This window comes from Dendrobates tinctorius, unplaced genomic scaffold (assembly GCF_039654945.1).
Source record: "Dendrobates tinctorius isolate UK_male_01 unplaced genomic scaffold, ASM3965494v1 ptg000063l, whole genome shotgun sequence".
NCBI lineage: Eukaryota > Metazoa > Chordata > Amphibia > Anura > Dendrobatidae > Dendrobates > Dendrobates tinctorius.
Window position 1 is genome coordinate 10584240 of NW_027361731.1, and position 27106 is coordinate 10611345.

The following is a 27106-nucleotide window of genomic DNA, read 5'->3' on the forward strand; positions in this document are numbered from 1 at the left end:
GAGGTCATGGGTCTTCCAGCAGGACAGTGACCCAAAACACACTTCAAAAAGCACTAGAAAATGGTTTGAGAGAAAGCACTGGAGACTTCTAAGGCTAGTTTCACACTAGCGCTTTTGAGCGCAGCGACGGCCTGCGCACGGCCGCCGCTAAGCCCCGCCCCCTACCGGCGCATGACGCTGCATGCGTCCCCTATCTTTATCACTGGGGGCGCAGGCCATGCGCAGTATGCGTTTGGCGGCGCATGCATCCTTTTGACGGTGCGCCGACCTGCGCCAAACGCAACCTGCTGCAGTTTGGTTGCGCTCGGCGCACCATCAAAAAGGCGCATGTGCCGCCAAACGCATACGGCGCAAGGCCTGCGCCCCCAGTGATAAAGATAGGGGACGCAGGACGCATGCAGCGTCATGCGCCGGCAGGCGGAGCTACCGGCGGAGGCGCGGCAGGGGGCGGGGCTTAGCGGCGGCCGTGCGCAGGCCGTCGCTGCGCTCAAAAGCGCTAGTGTGAAACTAGCCTTAGGTGGCCAGCAATGAGTCCAGACCTGAATCTCATAGAACACATGTGGAGAGATCTAAAAATGGCAGCTGGAGAAGGCACCTTTCAAATATCAGGGACCTGGAGCAGTTTGCCAAAGAAGAATGGTCTAAAATTCCAGCAGAGCATTGTAAGAAACTCATTGATGGTTTCCTGAAGCGGTTGGTCGCAGTTATTTTGGCTAAAGGTTGTGCAACCAACTATTAGGCTGAGGGTGCCAATACTTTTGTCTGGCCCATTTTTGGAGTTTTGTGTGAAATGATCAATGTTTTGCTTTTTGCTTCATTCTCTTTTGTGTTTTTTAATTTAAGACAAATAAAATGAAGATAATAATACCAAAGAATTTGTGTTTGCAATCATTTTCAGGAAGAAACTGAGTATTATCTGACAGAATTGCAGGGGTGTCAATACTTTTGGCCACAACTGTATATCTACAGTATATATATATATATATATATATATATAATATAACAGGCTAAGCACCACTCTGTCTGAAGCCTTTATAGACTGTGCAAGCGCGACGCGCCTGCGCAGTCTGGCTCCAGACAGAATGAGGCATCCAGCGGTGAGGAGTGTGTATGGCGTCGGAGATGGCGGTACGCGTACACACTTCATACCGCGATCTCAGGTGCCATACTTACCTGACTGGGAGGAGCGTTGCCGCAGCGTTTCTCTTTGGCCGGAGACAGAGGCAGGAGTGCGGCCGGAATTGCGCATGCGCATAGTACGATCCGGACCATTTTACTGAAGACACATTTGCAGTGTGTCTTCAGCAATATGGCGCCGGACAGTGCTATGGGCATGCGCGTACTCCGGCACCACACTCCTCCCCGGCCTCCAGCAGAACTTGACAGCTCTGGAGCACAGGAAAGAAGGGTGAGTATAATTTTTTTTTTGTATGTGTGTAAAGTAATAGGAGTGAGAGGTACCATACATATCAGGATAGGGGGGTGAGAGGTAGCATGCATACCAGGATTGGGGGTGAGGGGACCATGCATACCAGGATAGGGGGGTGAGGGGACCATGCATACCAGGAAAGGGGGAGAGGGGACCATGCATACCAGGATTGGGGGGGTAAGGGGACCATGCATACCAGGATTGGGGGGGTAAGGGGACCATGCATACCATGAAAGGGGAGTGAGGAGACCATGCATACCACAAAAGGTGGGTGAGGAGACCATGCATACCACGAAAGGGGGGTAAAGGGACCATGCATACCACGAAAGGGGAGTGAGGGGACCATGCATACCATGAAAGGGGAGTGAGGGGACCATGCATACCACAAAAATGGGGGTGAGGGGACCATGCATACCACGAATAGGGGGGTGAGGGGACCATGCATACCATGAAAAGGGGGGTGAGGGGACCATGTATGCCAGGATTGGGAGGTGAGGGGACCATGCATACCATGAAAGGGGGGGTGAGGGAACCATGCATACTATGAAAGGGGGGTGAGAGGTCCATGCATACCACGAAAGAGGGGTGAGGGGACCATGCATACCACGAAAAGGGGGGTGAGGGGACCATGTATGCCAGGATTGGGAGGTGAGGGGACCATGCATACCATGAAAGGGGGGTAAGGGGACCATGCATACCATGAAAGGGGGGTGAGGGAACCATGCATACTACGAAAGGGGGGTGAGGGGACCATGTATACCAGGATTGGGGGGTGAGGGAACCATGCATACCAGGATTGGGGGGTGAGGGGTAGCATGCATACCAGGATTGGGGGGTGAGAAGACCATGCATACCAGGATATGGAGGGTGAGAGGACCATGCACACCAGGATAGGGGGGGTGAGAGGACCATGCATACCAGGATAGGGGGGGTGAGAGGACCATGCATACCAGGAAAAGGGGGGGTGAGAGGACCATGCATACCAGGATAGGGGGGTGAGAGGACCATGCATATGGGGGGGGGTGAGAGGACAATGCATACCAGGATAGGGGGGGTGAGAGGACCATGCATACCAGGATATGGGAGTGAGGACCATGCATACCAGGATTGGGGGGTGAGAGGACCATGCATACCAGGATTGGGGGGTGAGGAGACCATGCATACCAGGATAGGGAGGTGAGGGGACCATGCATACCAGGATAGGGATAAGGGGGTACCATGCATACCAGGATTGGGGGGTGAGGGGACCATGCATACCAAGATGAGGAATAGGGTGCCATGCTTACCAGGATTGGAGGGGGGTGAGGGTACCATGCATACCAGGATAGGGATGAGGGGTGCCATGCACACCAGGATAGGAGGGGGGCAGCACATACCAGGATGGGAGACCATATACCAATAAAAATGCTTGCCACCCGGGCGTAGAATGGGTTCATAGCTAATTATATATATATTTATATATATATACAGTACAGACCAAAAGTTTGGACACACCTTCTCATTCAAAGAGTTTTCTTTATTTTCATGACTATGAAAATTGTAGATTCGCTCTGAAGGCATCAAAACTATGAATTAACACATGTGGAAATATATAATTAACAAAAAAGTGTGAAACAACTGAAAATATGTCTTATATTCTAGGTTCTTCAAAGTAGGCACCTTTTGCTTTGATTACTGCTTTGCACACTCTTGGCATTCTCTTGATGAGCTTCAAGAGGTAGTCACCGGAAATGGTTTTCACTTCACAGGTGTGCCCTGTCAGGTTTAATAAGTGGGATTTCTTGCCTTATAAATGGGGTTGGGACCATCAGTTGTGTTATGCAGAAGTCTGGTGGATACACAGCTGATAGTCCTACTGAATAGACTGTTAGAATTTGTATTATGGCAAGAAAAAAGCAGCTAAGTAAAGAAAAACGAGTGGCTATCATTACTTTAAGAAATGAAGGTCAGTCAGTCCGAAAAATTGGGAAAACTTTGAAAGCGTCCCAAAATGCAGTGGCAAAAACCATCAAGCGCTACAAAGAAACTGGCTCACATGAGGACCGCCCCAGGAAAGGAAGACCAAGAGTCACCTCTGCTGCGGAGGATAAGTTCATCCGAGTCACTAGCCTCAGAAATCGTAGGTTAACAGCAGCTCAGATTAGAGATCAGGTCAATGCCACACAGAGTCCTAGCAGTAGACACATCTCTACAACAACTGTTAAGAGGAGACTTTGTGCAGCAGGCCTTCATGGTAAAATAGCTGCTAGGAAACCACTGCTAAGGACAGGCAACAAGCAGAAGAGACTTGTTTGGGCTAAAGAACACAATGAATGGACATTAAACCAGTGGAAATCTGTGCTTTGGTCTGATGAGTCCAAATTTGAGATCTTTGGTTCCTAACACCGTGTCTTTGTGCGACGCAGAAAAGGTGAACGGATGGACTCTACATGCCTGGTTCCCACCGTAAAGCATGGTGGACGAGGTGTGATGGTGTGGGGGTGCTTTGCTGGTGACACTGTTGGGGATTTATTCAAAATTGAAGGCATACTGAACCAGCATGGCTACCACAGAATCTTGCAGCAGCATGCTATTCCATCCGGTTTGCGTTTAGTTGGACCATCATTTATTTTTCAACAGGACAATGACCTCAAACACACCTCCAGGCTGTGTAAGGGCTATTTGACCAAGAAAGAGAGTGATGGGGTACTACACCAGATGACCTGGCCTCCACAGTCACCTGACCTGAACCCAATTGAGATGGTTTGGGGTGAGCTGGACCGCAGAGTGAAGGCAAAAGGGCCCACAAGTGCTAAGCATCTCTGGGAACTCCTTCAAGACTGTTGGAAGACCATTTCCAGTGACTACCTCTTGAAGCTCATCAAGAGAATGCCAAGAGTGTGCAAAGCAATAATCAAAGCAAAAGGTGGCTACTTTGAAGAACCTAGAATATAAGACATATTTTCAGTTGTTTTACACTTTTTTGTTAATTATATAATTCCACATGTGTTAATTCATTGTTTTGATGCCTTCAGAGTGAATCTACAATTTTCATAGTCATGAAAATAAAGAAAACTCTTTGAATGAGAAGGTGTGTCCAAACTTTTGGTCTGTACTGTACATACATACACTTATATTTGGTGAAGTCATATCTCCCAACTCTGCAGACCACATGCCTCTGTTGTACTTGGCAGGCCCGGACCAGATGGTATGGAGATGAAGGAGGGATACCAAAAGTTCAAAAATAAACTTTCATTTGCTTAACAAGAACTTGATGAGAAGTATATACATCAAATAGGAGGCACTACACTTTATGAATGCTTCTTATGCATTATGCAGAGTCAGGAACATTCCAGTTACATGTGGCGGTACATAACTTTTGTTATAAGCCAAATAGTTCAGCAAACCTGAGCTAAGAACCTCACCCTGCTCTTTGTTTCCACTATTCTCTCTGCCGGCAATCCAGATTCTCACTGCCATTTTATCTTTGCTTTCCTTCAGAACGTACTATCTGATGTCTCCCTCCTGGCACACAACACCATATCAATTCAGGACTGTAACCAGCTAGACCAAAGGTCTGTATTTCTCACTTATTTATCCCTATCTGACTCATCACAAGGAATTTGTTTTCCTGTGCTCAGAATGAGCCCCCATCCAGTAGGACGGCCCCTACTGCACCTCACAGCATTATGGCCACCACAACCATCTACAGAAAATAAGGATCTAAAGTCAGTATGGAGGCATTTACAGTCCACCACAGCCCCTTACTCAGTATAATGACCCCTACCAGCCACACATTCAGTATGAGAGTCCCAACAGCTCTTCTCTTAATATTAAGCCCCCACAATTCCTGATATTTAAAAAAAACACACACTACTCACCCAACCCTGTTCCCAAGGTGCAATGCTCCAGTCTGTGTAATGTGAATACTGAGGCTCCATGCTACAGGTGTGATGTAGTGACATCATTGTGCTAGTAGAGAACGGAGTCTCAGACTTACACTGGTGGATCAGGAGCTTTCGACTCCCTGATTCACTATTCTATTCAATGGTATCTCTGTCATGGGAGTGTGGCTATATCTGAAATTGTTATGATGAGAAAGAAAGGGTGACAAATACGAAACCCCATGAGCCCTCTCAATTCATGGGCATCATAGCAACTGAGCGGGCTACCGTTATGGATGATACACTCTGCCTATCCAACTATCGTGTGGTAAATATCTCATGGATCCTGGGTTTATTAGTATCTGCACCAAGAATGAGGCTAAGTGAGTATTTGTTAATTACCTGTGAGGTTGTCGGTGGGGTGGATGGTACCTTATTGTGCATGTATATTTCACGAATCCGTTCATTCCTCACCCAAGAATCTGCAAAAACCCTAGTCCATGCCCTCATCATCTCTCGCCTTGACTACTGCAACCTCCTGCTCTGTGGCCTCCCCTCAAACACTCTCGCACCCCTCCAATCTATTCTAAACTCTGCTGCCCGACTAATCCACCTGTCCCCCCGCTATTCCCCAGCATCTCCCCTCTGTCAATCCCTTCACTGGCTCCCAATTGCCCAGAGACTCCATTACAAAACCCTAACCATGACATACAAAGCCATCCACAACCTGTCTCCTCCATACATCTGTGACCTCGTCTCCCGGTACTTTCCTGCACGCAACCTCCGATCTTCACAAGATCTCCTTCTCTACTCCCCTCTTATCTCCTCTTCCCACAATCGCATACAAGATTTCTCTCGCGCATCACCCCTACTCTGGAACTCTCTACCACAACATATCAGACTCTCACCTACCATCGAAACCTTCAAAAAGAGCCTGAAGACCCACCTCTTCCGACAAGCCTACAACCTGCAGTAACCACCGATCGACCAAACCGCTGCACGACCAGCTCTACCCTCACCTATTGTATTATCACCCATCCCTTGTAAATTGTGAGCCCTCGCGGGCAGGGTCCTCTCTCCTCCTGTACCAGTTATGACTTGTATTGTTTAACATTATTGTACTTGTTTTTATTATGTATACCCCTCCTTACCTGTAAAGCACCATGGAATAAATGGCGCTATAACAATAAATAATAATAATAATAATAATAATAATAATGTAAGCGGTAGTACTGTGGGAACATTAGAAAGTGGGGGAAGGCAGTACTTTGGAAACATTATCCTTTGTGTATGGAAAGCTGCTATTGTGGGAACATTATACTATGTAGGGGGATGGTGGTACTGTGAGAACATTATACTGTATGTGGTGGGATGATGATACTATGGAAACATTATACTGTGTGGAGAGAATGGCGGTACTGTGAGAATATTATATGGTGGGATGGTGATACTGTGGGAAGATTATACTGTGTGTGGTGGGAAGGTGATACTGTGGGAAGATTATACTGTGTGTGGTGGGATGGTGGTACTGTGGGAACATTATACTGTGTGTGGTGGGATGGTGGTACTGTGGGAACATTATACTGTGTGTGGGGGGATGGTGATACTGTGGGAACATTATACTGTGTGTGGGGGGATGGTGGTACTGTGGGAACATTATACTGTGTGTGGTGGGATGGTGGTACTGTGGGAACATTATACTGTGTGTGGTGGGATGGTGGTACTGTGGGAAGATTATACTGTGTGTGGAGGGAACTTCGGTACTGTGAGATTATACTATGTGTGGGGGTACGGCGATACTGTGGAAATATCTTTTGTGTGAGAGATGCCAGTACTGTGGAAACTTTATACTGTGTGAGGGGCATCATGCATACGGGGTGTAAAAAGGTGTGTCCTAAGAAGAACAAATCCTCCGGGTTTTGCGGCATTTGTACAAAAACACTGCCATCTGCCATCCAGATGGGACCCTACGAAATCACTGGGAAGAGGGTGAGTTTCAGGAAGGTAGAGTCTAGATGGTACACCAGGTCAGATGACCTTGATGATGCAGTTTTCTGTTATTATAAAAGCAATAGCCCCAAAGCCAGAACAGATTTGGCACCAAGCTAAAAAACGGGGTGCCAGTGAAGAATCTAAGGTACCAGGTCATGGTAAAGTGCCCGAGGCAGCTGGTTTTGTTGGCAGAACCCAGGCGGCACCAGACGAGTCCCAGAGTCCAGACTACGCCAGCCAAGGCCCGAGAACCAGACCTGCACTGGTCAAGATGAGGAGATCCAGACTATGCCTGAGAGCCTGACCTGCGCCGGTCAAGACCCAGATTCCAGACTACACCAGGCAAGAGCAGAGTCCCAGCTTTCTCTACTTCTGGTACAAGAAACATCCTCCTTTGGTGAAATACCGAAGATTTGTGAGATTCTGTTCAGTAGTATACGCCTGCAGTGAAAAGCAGGAGGTGCGAGTGAGCCGGGCCATTGTTTCCAGCACTGACGTCAGTATAGGTGTTGGTCCAGGGTAGTACAAAAGACAAGGTGAAAGCTAAATGAAGAGAAGGCGGCCCAGCGAGCCTTGATAGACTTTGTTATGAAGATTTATGGCCTAACGGGACGAAGCAGAGACCCCGCTATGGCCTGTGTTCACAGAAGAGATGGTGTTGTCGACTATATGTATCAGGAAAATCACCCTTGCCAGTAGCTAAAGTAACATTTAGTTAGAGGCTGCTATTACAGTGAGAGTGACCAGAGAATTCATTGCATATCTGATATTGTATATTTCACCTCATAATCACCCTGTCTTGTATTATTCACTGTTGCCATAGTGATCACAATTCCCATTATCAGGGAAATAAATAATTATATTGGTTACTTCCGGTTTGTCTGTCTGTTGTATCCGGTCACCTGCTTAAAAGGGGCATAATGGGGGCATTATACTGTGTGGGGGCATCATATATACTGCATAAGGGACATAATGGGGGCATTACACTGTGTGAGGGGCATCATATATACTGCATAAGGGGCATAATGGGGGCATTATACTGTGTGGGGGCATCATATATACTGCATAAGGGGCATAATGGGGGCATTATACTGTGTGGGGGCAACATATATACTGCATAAGGGGCATAATGGGGGCATTATACTGTGTGGGGCATCATATATACTGCATAAGGGGCATAATGGGGGCATTACACTGTGTGGGGCATCATATATACTGCATAAGGGGCATAATGGGGGCATTATACTGTGTGGGGGCATCATATATACTGCATAAGGGGCATAATGGGGGCATTATACTGTGTGGGGGCAACATATATACTGCATAAGGGGCATAATGGGGGCATTATACTGTGTGGGGGCATCATATATACTGCATAAGGGGCATAATGGGGGCATTACACTGTGTGGGGCATCATATATACTGCATAAGGGGCATAATGGGGGCATTACACTGTGTGGGGGCATCATATATACTGCACAAGGGGCATAATGGGGGCATTACACTGTGTGGGGCATCATATATACTGCATAAGGGGCATAATGGGGGCATTATACTGTGTGGGGGCATCATATATACTGCATAAGGGGCATAATGGGGGCATTATACTGTGTGGGGGCATCATATATACTGCATAAGGGGCATAATGGGGGCATTATACTGTGTGGGGGCATCATATATACTGCATAAGGGGCATTATGGACGCATTATACTGTGTGGGGGCATCATATATACTGCATAAGGGGCATAATGGGGGCATTATACTGTGTGGGGGCATCATATATACTGCATAAGGGGCATAATGGGGGCATTATACTGTGTGGGGGCATCATATATACTGCATAAGGGGCATAATGGGGGCATTACACTGTGTGGGGGCATCATATATATTGAATAAGGGGCATAATGGGGGCATTATACTATGTGGGGGCATCATATATACTGCATAAGGGGCATAATGGGGGCATTACACTCTGTGGAGGAATCATATATACTGCATAAGGGGCATAATGGGGGCATTACACTGTGTGGGGGGCATCATATATACTGCATAAGGGGCATAATGGGAGCATTATACTGTGTGGGGGCATCATATATACTGCATAAGGGGCATAATGGGGGCATTATACTGTGTGGGGGCATCATATATACTGCACAAGGGGCATAATGGGGGCATTACACTGTGTGGGGCATCATATATACTGCATAAGGGGCATAATGGGGGCATTATACTGTGTGGGGGCATCATATATACTGCATAAGGGGCATAATGGGGGCATTATACTGTGTGGGGGCATCATATATACTGCATAAGGGGCATAATGGGGGCATTATACTGTGTGGGGGCATCATATATACTGCAAAGGGGCATTATGGAGGCATTATACTGTGTGGGGGCATCATATATACTGCATAAGGGGCATAATGGGGGCATTATACTGTGTGGGGGCATCATATATACTGCATAAGGGGCATAATGGGGGCATTATACTGTGTGGGGGCATCATATATACTGCATAAGGGGCATAATGGGGGCATTACACTGTGTGGGGCATCATATATACTGCATAAGGGGCATTATGGAGGCATTATACTGTGTGGGGGCATCATATATACTGCATAAGGGACATAATGGGGGCATTACACTGTGTGAGGGGCATCATATATACTGCATAAGGGGCATAATGGGGGCATTATACTGTGTGGGGGCATCATATATACTGCATAAGGGGCATAATGGGGGCATTATACTGTGTGGTGGCATCATATATACTGCATAAGGGGCATAATGGGGGCATTATACTGTGTGGGGGCATCATATATACTGCATAAGGGGCATAATGGGGGCATTACACTGTGTGGGGCATCATATATACTGCATAAGGGGCATAATGGGGGCATTATACTGTGTGGGGGCATCATATATACTGCATAAGGGGCATAATGGGGGCATTATACTGTGTGGGAGCATCATATATACTGCATAAGGGGCATAATGGGGGCATTATACTGTGTGGGGGCATCATATATACTGCATAAGGGGCATTATGGACGCATTATACTGTGTGGGGGCATCATATATACTGCATAAGGGGCATAATGGGGGCATTATACTGTGTGGGGGCATCATATATACTGCATAAGGGGAATAATGGGGGCATTATACTGTGTGGGGGCATCATATATACTGCATAAGGGGCATAATGGGGGCATTACACTGTGTGGGGGCATCATATATATTGAATAAGGGGCATAATGGGGGCATTATACTATGTGGGGGGCATCATATATACTGCATAAGGGGCATAATGGGGGCATTACACTGTGTGGGGGCATCATATATACTGCATAAGGGGCATAATGGGGGCATTACACTGTGTGGGGGGCATCATATATACTGCATAAGGGACATAATGGGGGCATTACACTGTGTGGGGGCATCATATATACTGCATAAGGGGCATAATGGGGGCATTACACTCTGTGGGGGAATCATATATACTGCAATAGGGGGCATAATGGGGGCATTACACTGTGTGGGGGCATCATATATACTGCATAAGGGGCATAATGGGAGCATTATACTGTGTGGGGGCATCATATATACTGCATAAGGGGCATAATGGGGGCATTATACTGTGTGGGGGCATCATATATACTGCATAAGGGGCATAATGGGGGCATTACACTGTGTGGGGCATCATATATACTGCATAAGGGGCATAATGGGGGCATTATACTGTGTGGGGGCATCATATATACTGCATAAGGGGCATAATGGGGGCATTATACTGTGTGGGGGCATCATATATACTGCATAAGGGGCATAATGGGGGCATTATACTGTGTGGGGGCATCATATATACTGCATAAGGGGCATAATGGGGGCATTATACTGTGTGGGGGCATCATATATACTGCATAAGGGGCATTATGGGGGCATTATACTATGTGGGGGCATCATATATACTGCATAAGGGGCATAATGGGGGCATTACACTCTGTGGGGGAATCATATATACTGCATAAGGGGCATAATGGGGGCATTACACTGTGTGGGGGCATCATAGATATTGAATAAGGGGCATAATGGGGGCATTATACTATGTGGGGGCATCATATATACTGCATAAGGGGCATAATGGGGGCATTACACTCTGTGGGGGAATCATATATACTGCATAAGGGGCATAATGGGGGCATTACACTGTGTGGGGGGCATCATATATACTGCATAAGGGACATAATGGGGGCATTATACTGTGTGGGGGCATCATATATACTGCATAAGGGGCATTATGGAGGCATTATACTGTGTGGGGGCATCATATATACTGCATAAGGGGCATAACGGGGGCATTATACTGTGTGGGGGCATCATATATACTGCATAAGGGGCATAATGGGGGCATTATACTGTGTGGGGGAATCATATATACTGCCTAAGGGGCATAATGGGGGCATTACACTGTGTGGGGGCATCATATATATTGAATAAGGGGCATAATGGGGGCATTATACTATGTGGGGGCATGATATATACTGCATAAGGGGCATAATGGGGGCATTACACTCTGTGGGGGAATCATATATACTGCATAAGGGGCATAATGGGGGCATTACACTGTGTGGGGGGCATCATATATACTGCATAAGGGGCATAATGGGGGCATTACACTGTGCGGGGGCATCATATATACTGCATAAGGGGCATAATGGGGGCATTACACTGTGTGGGGGCATCATATATACTGCATAAGGGGCATAATGGGGGCATTACACTGTGTGGGGGCATCATATATATTGTATAAGGGGCATAATGGTGGCATTATACTGTGTGGGGGCATCATATATACTGTATAAGGGGCATAATGGGGGCATTACACTGTGTGGGGGGCATCATATATACTGCATAAGGGGCATAATGGGGGCATTACACTGTGCGGGGGCATCATATATACTGCATAAGGGGCATAATGGGGGCATTACACTGTGTGGGGGCATCATATATACTGCATAAGGGGCATAATGGGGGCATTACACTGTGTGGGGGCATCATATATATTGTATAAGGGGCATAATGGTGGCATTATACTGTGTGGGGGCATCATATATACTGTATAAGGGGTATAATGGGGGCATTATGCTGTGTGAGGCATCATATATACTGCATAAGGGGCATAATGGGGGCATTATACTGTGTGGGGGGCATCATATATACTGCATAAGGGGCATAATGGGGACATTATACTGTGTGGGGGCATCATATATACTGCATAAGGGGCATAATGGGGGCATTGCACTGTGTGGGGGCATCATATATACTGCATAAGGGGCATAATGGGGGCATTATACTGTGTGGGGGCATCATATATACTGCATAAGGGGCATAATGGGGGCATTATACTGTGTGGGGGCATCATATATACTGCAAAAGGGGCATAATGGGGGCATTACACTGTGTGGGGGCACCATATATATTGAATAAGGGGCATAATGGGGGCATTATACTATGTGGGGGCATCATATATACTGCATAAGGGGCATAATGGGGGCATTACACTGTGTGGGGAATCATATATACTGCATAAGGGGCATAATGGGGGCATTACACTGTGTGGGGGCATCATATATACTGCATAAGGGGCATAATGGGGGCATTACACTGTGTGGGGGCATCATATATACTGCATAAGGGGCATAATGGGGGCATAACACTGTGTGGGGGCATCATATATACTGTATAAGGGGCATAATGGTGGCATTATACTGTGTGGGGGCATCATATATACTGTATAAGGGGCATAATGGGGGCATTATGCTGTGTGAGGCATCATATATACTGCATAATGGGCATAATGGGGGCATTATACTGTGTGGGGGGCCTCATATATACTGCATAAGGGGCATAATGGGGGCATTACACTGTGTGGGGGCATCATATATACTGCATAAGGGGCATAATGGGGGCATTGTACTGTGTGGGGGCATCATATATACTGCATAAGGGGCATAATGGGGGCATTATACTGTGTGAGGGCATCATATATACACTGCATAAGGGGCATAATGGGGGCATTACACTGTGTGGGGGCATCATATATACTGCATAAGGGGCATAATGGGGGCATTACACTGTGTGGGGGCATCATATATACTGCATAAGGGGCATAATGGGGGCATTACACTCTGTGGGGGGCATCATATATACTGCATAAGGGACATAATGGGGGCATTACACTGTGTGGGGGCATCATATATACTGTATAAGGGGCATAATGGTGGCATCAAACTGTGTGGGGGCATCATATATACTGTATAAGGGGCATAATGGGGGCATTATGCTGTGTGAGGCATCATATATACTGCATAAGGGGCATAATGGGGGCATTATACTGTGTGGGGGGCATCATATATACTGCATAAGGGGCATAATGGGGGCATTATACTGTGTGGGGGCATCATATATACTGCATAAGGGGCATAATGGGGGCATTGTACTGTGTGGGGGCATCATATATACTGCATAAGTGGCATAATGGGGGCATTATACTGTGTGGGGGCATCATATATACTGCATAAGGGGCATAATGGGAGCATTATACTGTGTGGGGGCATCATATATACTGCATAAGGGGCATAATGGGGGCATTACACTGTGTGGGGGCGTCATATATTCTGTATAAGGGGCATAATGGGGGCATTACACTGTGTGGGGGCATCATATATACTGTATAAGGGGCATAATGGTGGCATTATACTGTGTGGGGGCATCATATATACTGTATAAGGGGCATAATGGGGGCATTATGCTGTGTGAGGCATCATATATACTGCATAAGGGGCATAATGGGGGCATTATACTGTGTGGGGGGCATCATATATACTGCATAAGGGGCATAATGGGGGCATTATACTGTGTGGGGGCATCATATATACTGCATAAGGGGCATAATGGGGGCATTGTACTGTGTGGGGGCATCATATATACTGCATAAGTGGCATAATGTGGGCATTATACTGTGTGAGGGCATCACATATACACTGCATAAGGGGCATAATGGGGGCATTACACTGTGTGGGGGCATCATATATACTGCATAAGGGGCATAATGGGGGCATTACACTGTGTGGGGGCATCATATATACTGTATAAGGTGCATAATGGGGGCATTATACTGTGTGAGGGCATCGTATATACTGCATAAGGGGCATAATGGGGGCATTACACTGTGTGGGGGGCATCATATATACTGCATAAGGGGCATAATGGGGGCATTACACTGTGTGGGGGCATCATATATATTGAATAAGGGGCATAATGGGGGCATTATACTGTGTGTGGGGGCATCACATATACTGCATAAGGGGCATAATGGGGGCATTACACTGTGGGGACATCATATATACTGCATAAGGGGCATAATGGGGGCATTACACTGTATGGGGGCATCATATATACTGCATAAGGGGCATAATGGGGGCATTACACTGTGGAGGGCATCATATATACTGCATAAGGGGCATAATGGGGGCATTACACTGTGTGGGGGAATCATATATATTGAATAAGGGGCATAATGGGGGCATTACACTGTGTGGGGGCATCATATATACTGCATAAGGGGCATAATGGGGGCATTACACTGTGTGGGGGGCTTCATATATACTGCATAAGGGACATAATGGGGGCATTACACTGTGTGAGGGGCATCATATATACTGCATAAGGGGCATAATGGGGGCATTATACTGTGTGGGGGCATCATATATACTGCATAAGGGGCATAATGGGGGCATTACACTGTATGGGGGCATCATATATATACTGCATAAGGGGCATAATGGGGGCATTACACTGTGTGGGGGGCATCATATGTACTGCATAAGGGGCATAATGGGGGCATTATACTGTGTGAGGGCATCATATATACTGCATAAGGGGCATAATGGGGGCATTATACTGTGTGAGGGCATCATATATACTGCATAAGGGGCATAATGGGGGCATTACACTGTGTGGGGGACATCATATATACTGCATAAGGGGCATAATGGGGGCATTACACTGTGTGGGGCATCATATATATTGAATAAGGGGCATAATGGGGGCATTATACTGTGTGTGGGGGCATCACATATACTGCATAAGGGGCATAATGGGGGCATTACACTGTGTGGGGGCATTATATATACTGCATAAGGGGCATAATGGGGGCATTACACTGTGTGGGGGCATCATATATACTGCATAAGGGGCATAATGGGGGCATTACACTGTGTGGGGGCATCATATATACTGCATAAGGGGCATAATGGGGGCATTACACTGTGTGGGGGCATCATATATATTGAATAAGGGGCATAATGGGGGCATTACACTGTGTGGGGGCATCATATATACTGCATAATGGGCATAATGGGGGCATTACACTGTGTGGGGGGCATCATATATACTGCATAAGGGACATGATGGGGGCATTACACTGTGTGAGGGGCATCATATATACTGCATAAGGGGCATAATGGGGGCATTATACTGTGTTGGGGCATCATATATACTGCATAAGGGACATAATGGGGGCATTACACTGTGTGGGGGCATCATATATACTGCATAAGGGGCATATTGGGGGCATTACACTGTGTGGGGGCATCATATATATTGAATAAGGGGCATAATGGGGGCATTACACTGTGTGGGGGCATCATATATACTGCATAAGGGGCATAATGGGGGCATTACACTGTGTGGGGGCATCATATATACTGCATAAGGGGCATACTGGGGGCATTACACTGTGTGGGGGCATCATATATACTGCATAAGGGGCATAATGGGGGCATTACACTGTGTGGGGGCATCATATATACTGCATAAGGGGCATAATGGGGGCATTACACTCTGTAGGGGAATCATATATACTGCATAAGGGGCATAATGGGGGCATTACACTGTGTGGGGGGCATCATATATACTGCATAAGGGACATAATGGGGGCATTACACTGCATAAGGGGCATAATGGGGGCATTACACTGTGTGGAGGCATCATATATACTGCATAAGGGGCATAATGGTGGCATTACACTGTGTGGGGGCATCATATATACTGTATAAGGGGCATAATGGTGGCATTATACTGTGTGGGGGCATCATATATACTGTATAAGGGGCATAATGGGGGCATTATGCTGTGTGAGGCATCATATATAATGCATAAGGGGCATAATGGGGGCATTATACTGTGTGGGGGGCATCATATATACTGCATAAGGGGCATAATGGGGGCATTATACTTTGTGGGGGCATCATATATACTGCATAAGGGGCATAATGTGGGCATTAAACTGTGTGAGGGGCATCATATATACTGCATAAGGGGCATAATGGGGGCATTATACTGTGTGGGGACATCATATATACTGCATAAGGGGCATAATGGGGGCATTACACTGTGTGGGGGCATCATATATACTGCATAAGGGACATAATGGGGGCATTACACTGTGTGAGTGGCATCATATATACTGCATAAGGGGCATAATGGGGGCATTTAACATATTTATTAATGACCTTGTAGGGGGCATAGAGAGTAGAATTTCAGTATTTGCAGATGACACTAAACTCTGCAGGGTAATTAATACAGAGGAGGACAATTTTATATTACAGGAGGATTTATGTAAACTAGAAGCTTGGGCTGATAAATGGCAAATGAGCTTTAATGGGGATAAATGTAAGGTCATGCACTTGGGTAGAACGAACAAATTGTATAATTATGTGCTTAATTGTAAAACACTGGGCAAAACAGTCACTGAAAAAGACCTGGGTGTATGGGTGGACGACAAACTCACATTTAGTGGCCAGAGTCAAGCAGCTGCTGCAAAGGCAAATAAAATAATGGGATGCATTAAAATAGGCATAGATGCTCATGAGGAGAACATAATTTTACCTCTATATAAGTCACTAGTGCGACCACACTTAGAATACTGTGTACAGTTCTGGTCTCCGGTGTATAAGAAAGACATAGCTGAACTGGAGCGGGTGCAGAGAAGAGCGACCAAGGTTATTAGGGAACTAGGGGGTCTGCAATACCAAGACAGGTTATTACACTTGGGGTTATTTAGTTTGGAGAATCGAAGGCTTAGGGGTGATCTTATTACAATGTATAAATATATGTGGGGACAGTACAAAGACCTTTCTAATGATCTTTTTACTCTTAGAACTGTGACGGGGACAAGGGGGCATCCTCTACGTCTGGAGGAAAGAAGGTTTAAGCATACTCACAGACGCGGATTCTTTACTGTAAGAGCAGTGAGACTATGGAACTCTCTGCCATATGATGTTGTAATGAGTGATTCACTACTAAAATTTAAGAAGGGACTGGATGCCTTTCTTGAAAAGTATAATATTACAGGGTATATACACTAGTCTCCTTAATATTGCATTGATCCAGGGAGCTAGTCTGATTGCCGTATGTGGAGTCGGGAAGGAATTTTTTTCCCCAATGTGAAGCTTACTGTTGCCACATGGGGTTTTTTTGCCTTCCTCTGGATCAACATGTTAGGGCAAGTTAGGATAGGATATGGGTTGAACTAGATGGACTTAAAGTCTCCCTTCAACCTTAATTACTATGTTACTATGTTACTATGTTATTATACTGTGTGGGGACATCATATATACTACATAAGGGGCATAATGGGGGCATTACACTGTGTGGGGACATCATATATACTGCATAAGGGGCATAATGGGGGCATTATACTGTGTGGGGACATCATATATACTGCATAAGGGGCATAATGGGGGCATTACACTGTGTGGGGGGCATCATATATACTGCATAAGGGGCATAATGGGGGCATTACACTGTGTGGGGGCATCATATATATTGAATAAGGGGCATAATGGGGGCATTACACTGTGTGGGGGCATCATATATACTGCATAAGGGGCATAATGGGGGCATTACACTGTGTGGGGGGCATCATATATACTGCATAAGGGGCATAATGGGGGCATTATACTGTGTGGGGACATCATATATACTGCATAAGGGGCATAATGGGGGCATTACACTGTGTGGGGGGCATCATATATACTGCATAAGGGGCATAATGGGGGCATTACACTGTGTGGGGGCATCATATATATTGAATAAGGGGCATAATGGGGGCATTACACTGTGTGGGGGCATCATATATACTGCATAAGGGGCATAATGGGGGCATTACACTGTGTGGGGGGCATCATATATACTGCATAAGGGGCATAATGGGGGCATTACACTGTGTGGGGGCATCATATATACTGCATAAGGGGCATAATGGGGGCATTACACTGTGTGGGGGGCATCATATATACTGCATAAGGGGCATAATGGGGGCATTACACTGTGTGGGGGCATCATATATACTGCATAAGGGGCATAATGGGGGAATTACACTGTGTGGGGGCATCATATATATTGAATAAGGGGCATAATGGGGGCATTACACTGTGTGGGGGCATCATATATACTGCATAAGGGGCATAATGGGGGCATTATACTGTGTGGGGGGCATCATATATACTGCATAAGGGGCATAATGGGGGCATTACACTCTGTAGGGGAATCATATATACTGCATAAGGGGCATAATGGGGGCATTACACTGTGTTGGGTCATCATATATACTGCATAAGGGGCATAATGGGGGCATTACACTGTGTGGGGGGCATCATATATACTGCATAAGAGGCATAATGGTGGCATTACACTGTGTGGGGGGCATCATATGTACTGTATAAGGGACATAATGGGGGCATTACACTGTGTGGGGGCATCATATATACTGCATAAGGGGCATAATGGGGGCATTACACTGTGTGGGGTCATCATATATACTGCATAAGGGGCATAATGGGGGCATTACACTGTGTGGGGGGCATCATATATACTGCATAAGAGGCATAATGGTGGCATTACACTGTGTGGGGGGCATCATATATACTGCATAAGGGGCATAATGGTGGCATTACACTGTGTGGGGGGCATCATATATACTGCATAAGAGGCATAATGGGGGCATTACACTGTGTGGGGGGCATCATATGTACTGCATAAAGGGCATAATGGGGGCATTACACTGTGTGGGGGCCAAGAAAGGGGCCCTGTACTATGAGAACAATCCGTTTCCTCACTTCCTGTCTTCCATAGTTGGGTCGTATGTGTCTGTTACAGGAAACAGAACAAAAACACAATGATTCTTATAACGTGGCAACAAAAACACCAAAAGAGTCTCAGTGCTGAAGGGGTTTTGGAGAAGCTCCACTTACCTCCACCCGCAGAGCCGCACTCCACATATATGGCTGCTCTGTGCGCACAGGACCTGTGATGATGTCACAGGAGGGGAGGAGTCAGGGGTCACATGATATCCGGAGTGCTGACGCTACATGGAGACTTCTCAGTCGGTGACATTCCCGCCATTATTTCCCCTCACTACTGGCACAATTACCCTGCGCCGCCTTTTCTACACAGTGTTATGTGTGGAATCCAGTTACCGGACGTCTACTATATGGCGGCAGATGATTGTGCTATTGACTCCATACCAGCAGCTAAAATGCCGACATCTCATGTTTAACCCCTTCCAGAGTCCAGCTGAGGCTCATATGTGGCCATCCACCTCTGCAGTCACCATGGGGCGTTTTTTGTGAAAAGGATGGAGGGCTGTGTCTGTGCTTGGATTTTAGAGAAATTAATAAAATCTCGGCACACAATCTCTATCCTTTACCCTTACACCTGACCTGTTTAACAAATTATCTGGACATAAATCATTTTACAAACTTAACGTGAGAGGGGCATATAACCTTATACGTGTATGGCAGGGTGACGAATGGAAGACCGCATTCAATACACCTGAGGGTCATATTGAAAATTTGGTGATGCCATTCGGATTAACCAATGCTCCGTTAGTCTTTGAAAATTTCATAAATTAAATTTTTTTCTCACTGGTGGGTAGACTTGTGGTAGTTTACTTGGATGATATATTGAGTTACTCACATACTCTGCAGTAATCATTGTGAGCATGTCAGACAGCTGGAGTGGGAAAAACTTTACCTAGAAATCCCTTTTTGACATTTCAAATGGAGCTCCATCATTAAAAAATGTCCTAGCACCAAGAAAGAAGAGAAGGAAGATTTGCTAAAAGTGGCATGTCTTCCTAATAAAATCATTACATGTAATCTGAAAAATTACCTATGTTGTCATGCGATCTGCCATGGTCTCTCTGAATTCACCCTTAATTCTACAGGTGAAATTTTCCCAATCAGAAGTCCCATGTCATTTTCCACCAGTTTTGTTATTTATGTGATTATATGCTTATGCCAGCAATGAAATGTGGGAAGGACTACCCAACCCCTCCACAAAAGGCTGAGCTCACATCATTCCAATAATCAAAAGGGTTTTCTCAAACATGGGCTTTAACGCCACAGCACCACCAAACACAATAAAGATTACAAACAACTGAAAATATTCCCCATAGAGAAGATTCCCCACAGGTTCAGAATCGCATTGAACAACTGTAAAGGTTGGTGTTGCTATGGACAGTAAGAGACATGTTGCCACTTTAAGAGGCAGCACCCCCCTTGGCTGGTGTGATGGTACGTTCTGCTCTCCCCTGCAAAAGACTGTGTGTGTTCTGCCAAGACTGGAGAGGGGAATGGTTTGTTCCTGTGTGTGCGTTCAGAGCTGAAGATTCTGCAGGGTGCTGGTGTGCATGGAGCTGTGAGAAGAGGATGCACAGCCTGAGACTGACTGAACTTGTGAGATTGTATAGACTCTTCAGGGGATAACAAAGGTGGCTGTCCTGTGCTACCGTGAGAAGCCACAAAGAGACCAAGAAAGGAATCTACAGTTTTCAGGAGCATCTCCAGGACCCTCATATTTGCCTGTTGGAAAATATATTGATCTGTGATAGTTGGAGCACAGTGCTATTTGACAGCCCAGCTAAAGGATATCACTCTTTTAAATTATCTTTTGTCATTGCATACCCCTGTTTACACCTTCCTATCACTACATTCCTTGCCTTTCAATACATTTACCCTTTGATGTTTGCACCTCATCTTGTGTAATGTAGTCTCCCTGCACCGTGGTGGTTTCCCCAGCCATCACTTCACAACTAAATCCGAAAGAAATCTTTTGGATTTATAAACTAAACTCCCTTACTGCACATGGACTCAGCGAAATCACAGATTTACAGATGTATTTTTGTGATGACCTTTTTGACTTCATAAATGGTATTATTTATTATAACATTTTATTGTCTTACTCATAAATTTTATTGGTCTATTCATTGAGGATCTTAATTATTTCAATATTTTTAACATACTTCTTATACATGGGTATATAGGTGATGGGTATATGGGCACTCGACTATGGGATGGAGGATATGTGTGATGGGTATATGGGAATGGGCCTATGGGATCGTGGATATGTATGATGGGTATATGGGCACGGGACGATGAGATGGAGGATAATTATAATTTGCTATAATTAACCACAGTTAGTTACTATGCCCGGGCAGCGCCGGGCTCTTTAGCTAGTACATTTATAAATTTCATTGACATATTTTTTAGCATCTTTACTTATAATACAGTTTTAATACATTTCTACTATAATAACACATAGTTTGTTTATATCAAATCAGGTAATTATTCTTTTCCTATCCCTATATATATACACTGCTCAAAAAAATAAAGGGAACACTTAAACAACAGAATCTAACTCCAAGTATATCAAACTTCTGTGAAATCAAACTGTCCACTTAGGAAGCAACACTGATTGACAATCAATTTCACATGCTGTTGTGCAAATGGAATAAACAGATGGAAAATTACTGGCAATTATCTAGATACCCTCAATAAAGGAGTGGATCTGCAGGTGGGAACCACAGACCACATCTCAGTACCAATGCTTTCTGGCTGATGTTTTGGTCACTTTTGAATGTTGGTTCTGCTTTCACACTCGTGGTACTGTAGCAAACAAATTCTGGAACGGTGGGCTGAGCACTTAAATATTCTCAATTGCCCTGCCAATATCAATGACGAGGCTATTACTCGCCTGCCCCAGGTAAAAATCAACATGACCTTGATGTTCTTCCAAGTGGAGATGAAGTCAGGAAAGCAGTAAAACAACTTTCTTATGGAAAAGCACCCGGAACTGATGCTATACCTGCTGAGGTATGGAAAGCTGGTGGCCTTGTTCTGATGCAAACGGTGACCAAACTATTCCAGTCTATGTGAAAAAATGAACAGGTTCCGCAACAGCTGAAAGTTGTCAGCATAATTCACATATACAAGAGAAAAGGTAATCGCCAATCTTGTGACAACCATAGAGGCATCTCTATTCTGTCCACTGCAGGAAAGATATTGGCTCATCTCTTGCTCAACTGCCTTTTACATCATGTTTAGCAAGGCCTATTACCCAAAAGCCAGTGTGGATTCCATGCTAAACGTGGAACAGTAGATATGGTCTTTGCAGCACGTCAACTCCAGGAAAAGTGACAGGAGCAATACAGTGACCTTTATGTGACTTTTGTTGATTTGACTAAGGGTACCGTTACACCTAGCGATGCACCAGCGATCCCGACCAGCGATATGACGCGGTCAGGATCGCTGGTGCATCGCTAGGAGGTCGCTAGTGAGCTGCCACACAGGCAGATCTCACCAGCGACATCGCTGGGGACGGGGGTCGCTACTTACATGTCAGACGCGGCGATCCTGCGTCCTCCCGCCCGCGTCCACGCGTTGCTCATCTCTCCACAGGAAGCCCAGCAGGAAGTGACCGACGAGGAATGGTCCAGGAGCTTCTCGCGTGATCAGCGATAACCAGCGGGGGAGCCGGTCGGAGCTAAGTATCACATGCAGCGATATCACTAGCAATATCGCTGCAACGTCACAAAATCGGTGACTTTACAGCGATATTGCTAGCAATATAGCAGTGTGTAACGGGGGCTTAAGGCTTTCGACACAGTCTGTGGAAGATCATGGCAAAATTCAGCTGCCTGAGCAAGTTCATCTCAATCATCCGGCAGTTCCATGACGGCATGATGGTGAAGGTTCTGAACGATGGAGACAAATCTGAGGCTTTCCCAGTAACAAATGGCATAAAACAAGGCTGTGTGCTTGCTCCAACCCTGTTCAGTATGCTATTCTCTGCAATGTTAAGTGATGCCTTTAACAACTGTGAAGATGGAATACAGGTTAGGTACAGGACTGATGGCAAGCTATTCAACCCAAAACGCCTGAAGGCGGTTACGAAGGTGCACGAGACTGTTATCTGTAAATTATTATTTGCTCATGACTGTGCACTTAACACTAGCACGGAACAGCAGATGCAACATAAAATGGACTGTTTTTCTCAAGCTTGTGACAATTTTGGTCTTGAGATCAACACTAGAAAAACCGAAGTCATGTATCAATCTGTTCCAGGAAAACTACAAGGAGCCACGTGTCACAGTCGATAACTTCACCTACTTAGGCAGCTCACTTTCCTGTGAAATAACCATAGACGCTGAGGTTAATAACAGAATTGCCAAAGCCAGTGCTGCCTTCTGGAGAATGCGTATAAATGTCTGGAAACGAAGAGGACTCAGCCTTGCCACCAAGCTGAAGGTCTACTGTGCGGTGGTACTCACCACACTTCTCTATGCTAGCGAGACCTGGACAGTCTACAGCCGGCATGCTAAACAGCTTAATCATTTTCACATGAATTGCCTCCGCAGACTTTTCCACATCAGGTGGCAAGACAATGTCCTGGACGCGGCAATTCTGGAACAAACTGGGCTCTGCAGCGTTTACACTCTACTGCTGAAAGTCCAAGCCAGGTGGGCTGGACCTGTGGTCAGAATGCCTGACAGCCAACTACCGAAACAACTGCCGTACGGAGAACTGTGCCAAGGAAAGCGAGCAGTTGGGGGGCAGAAGAAGCGCTATAAAGACTGCCTTAAAGTGTCTCTTAAAATCCTGGAAGTTGGGGGGCGTGGCTTAGCTGTGATGGAGTGAAGAAGCTGTTTCCTAGTGCTCCTGGGGCAGGGAGAATGTACTTCACTTTAACTCACCCACTGGATCCAAGGGTGCTTCCAGAAGAAGGGGAACTGGTTCCAGCAACACTCCGGTCCCTTCCCACCACAAAGAAACAGCCCTGACCCGCATGTTACAGAGCAGTATGCCGAAGGGAAAGCCAGCAACAGCATCAGCAATGGTGTCCAGTACTGTGAGACCATGAGGTATGTCAGAGGAGAAGTCTGTGGGGAGTCAGGGCAGGAGTGCTCGGGTCTCACTTGGGGAGGGTGACTCAACCCCCCACTGAAGCCCAGATTCAGTGCACACCAAGAATGCAGCAGACCAGGAAGATAAAGCTGGTGGAGATTGGCAGGGAGAGACACAGGCAGAAGGCAATGCCACAGTACACTGCAGCCCCATCCATGCAGGTGTAGTAATCGCAGGCACACGGGATGCAGTGACGAGACGGGAGGCGGAGTAACCTTTAACTGTAACTTTTATAGAGATATATACAGTGGGGAAAAAAGTATTTAGTCAGTCAGCAATAGTGCAAGTTCCACCACTTAAAAAGATGAGAGGCGTCTGTAATTTACATCATAGGTAGACCTCAACTATGGGAGACAAACTGAGAAAAAAAAATCCAGAAAATCACATTGTCTGTTTTTTTTTCATTTTATTTGCATATTATGGTGGAAAATAAGTATTTGGTCAGAAACAAAATTTCATCTCAATACTTTGTGATATATCCTTTGTTGGCAATGACAGAGGTCAAACGTTTTCTGTAAGTCTTCACAAGGTTGCCACACACTGTTGTTGGTATGTTGGCCCATTCCTCCATGCAGATCTCCTCTAGAGCAGTGATGTTTTTGGCTTTTCGCTTGGCTTTTTTCCCCCACTGTATGTATTTCCCTTTAGGGCTATCTCGAGTAATGAGCAAACTAGCAAACATTATCCTCGCAGGGATCAGAACAACAATACACAGGTAACACACTAATAACTGCCCTGTCTAGAACCGGTACCTATAAGGCCACAGTGCGGCCGACTATGGGTCCAGAAACTATGATTATACAACTACGGCGTGTCACTTATCCTCCTCTGACGTCCGTTAGAGTTGAGATTGATGTCCAGTCGACGTCTAAGCTTCTGGGCCCAGCCGACGAGGAGCTGTCGCAGGTTTCTGGTGTTCCTACGCCCAGGTGGAGTGAGGGCACAACAGGCCCCTGTAGAGTTCCTCTGCGTGGTGCCTCCCGGCGATGGGGATGTGAAGGTGGTCAGGGCCTGCAGCGTGAAGGTTGGCCGGCAGTGGCCGAGGGCTGCAGTGGATGGGCTGCAGCCGTGGGCTAGAGCCGGGCAGTGGCACCCGCGGGTGATCGCGGGTAGGCTGCGACCATGGACTGGAGTTGGCCGGCAGCAGGTAGGCCACAACCGCGGGCTGGAGTTGGGCAGTGGTGGCCGTGGGCTGGAGTGACGGGAGCGGGTGGGCGGTCGTTTGGTCGGCGTCTCCCTCCTGGACCACCTGAGGCAGTCTCCCTCTTGGTAGTCATGGATTTCCCTCCATCCTCTCTGGCTGTCGTTCACTCCTGCAGGCTCTGGCTCTCTGGCGCCGCCTAGACTTCCTGCTCCTTCTCTCCTGTTCTGTCGAGTGCCCCCTGCTCAGCTCCTTTTATATTGGCTCCACCCCCACTCCTTCTGGAACTCTCTGGTCCGTCCTCTCAATATGTCCCCCGGAAACAGTCTCCCTGGGAACCTTGGTGACAGTCCCCTTGGCTCTGGACTGGTTACACAGTGGGGACTCTCCCTCCTACACTCCCCCATCCTGTATGCTCGCCAGTCCTTGGGCGAGGGCTTAGAAGGACTTGGGCCTGCTTCTTTATGTGAAAGTCTTTTTTGCCACACAAACTGGTCTTGTTCATAGCATTCGGGGAGTTTGTCAGCTGTGGGCCACTCAGAGCGGTGTGGTTCGCCTATGGTGGAGTCTTCTGGGGTGGTGGAAGGTGGTGGATCGAATGAGGTTGCTGGATCGACTGGGATTGCTGGGGTATCAGTTCTTGAAGAGTGCATTTGTACCGCCGGGGAATCTTCCTCATCATCCTCATTTCACACTGGCGGCGGAGGTTCTGGGACCTGAGGAGGGGCCTTGGGTCGTTCAGGGTCCGTGGAAGTGCAGGGCCACAACATATTGTGGTGCACAGTTTGGGTAGGGTGGTCCCCTTTTTGCTCAGTTTGTATTTCATACACCGGTCCATCTGGCCTTATTCGGCGCAGTACTCAGTAGGGATTTTCTTCCCAGCGGGGCCCTAATTTATTCTGGGGGCATTGGTCTCGTACGAGTACATGATCTCCAGCATGAAATTCAGTGAGTTGGGACGGAGTCTTCTCCGGGTGTTCCAGGTCCTGAAGTTTTGTGTGGACGATTCGGTGCAGGGTTTGCAGCCGATACCAGTGGTTCCGGACCCACGAGGAGACTCCCGGTCCATGGTAGTTCTTCTTCCGGGTTTAACTCCACTTCCGTGATTCCTTTGCCCTCCCAGCCGAATAGTAGCGAGTACGGGGTATAGCCGGTTACTCGGTGTACCCCGTTGTTATAGACCCAGACCAGTTCAGAGATGTATTCGGGCCAGTGGGCTTTCCGGTCACTCTCCAGGGTGCGCAGCATCTGAATTAGTGTCTGATTAAATCGCTCGCAGGTCCCATTTCCTTGGGGATGGTATGGTGTCGTTCGGGATTTATCGATCCCGTATAAGGATGTAATTCTTCCATTACCTTTCCCAGAAAGCAC

General features: G+C 46.6%; 1 protein-coding gene across 4 annotated transcripts in view; it reads right to left on the bottom strand.

Annotated features, from left to right (window-relative positions):
- The window catches only part of LOC141094239 (uncharacterized), a 58366-nt gene that overhangs the window by 21726 nt on the left and 9534 nt on the right, over window positions 1-27106 (bottom strand). Inside the window, exon 1 of one of the 4 annotated variants that reach the window (XM_073580054.1) lies at window positions 19468-19606. The exons of the other annotated variants lie outside the window; for them this stretch is intronic. The gene's annotated coding sequence lies outside the window, so the exon portion shown is untranslated. Of the gene's footprint in view, window positions 1-19467; window positions 19607-27106 lie in introns of those variants that run through there. 4 annotated transcript variants of the gene reach the window in all.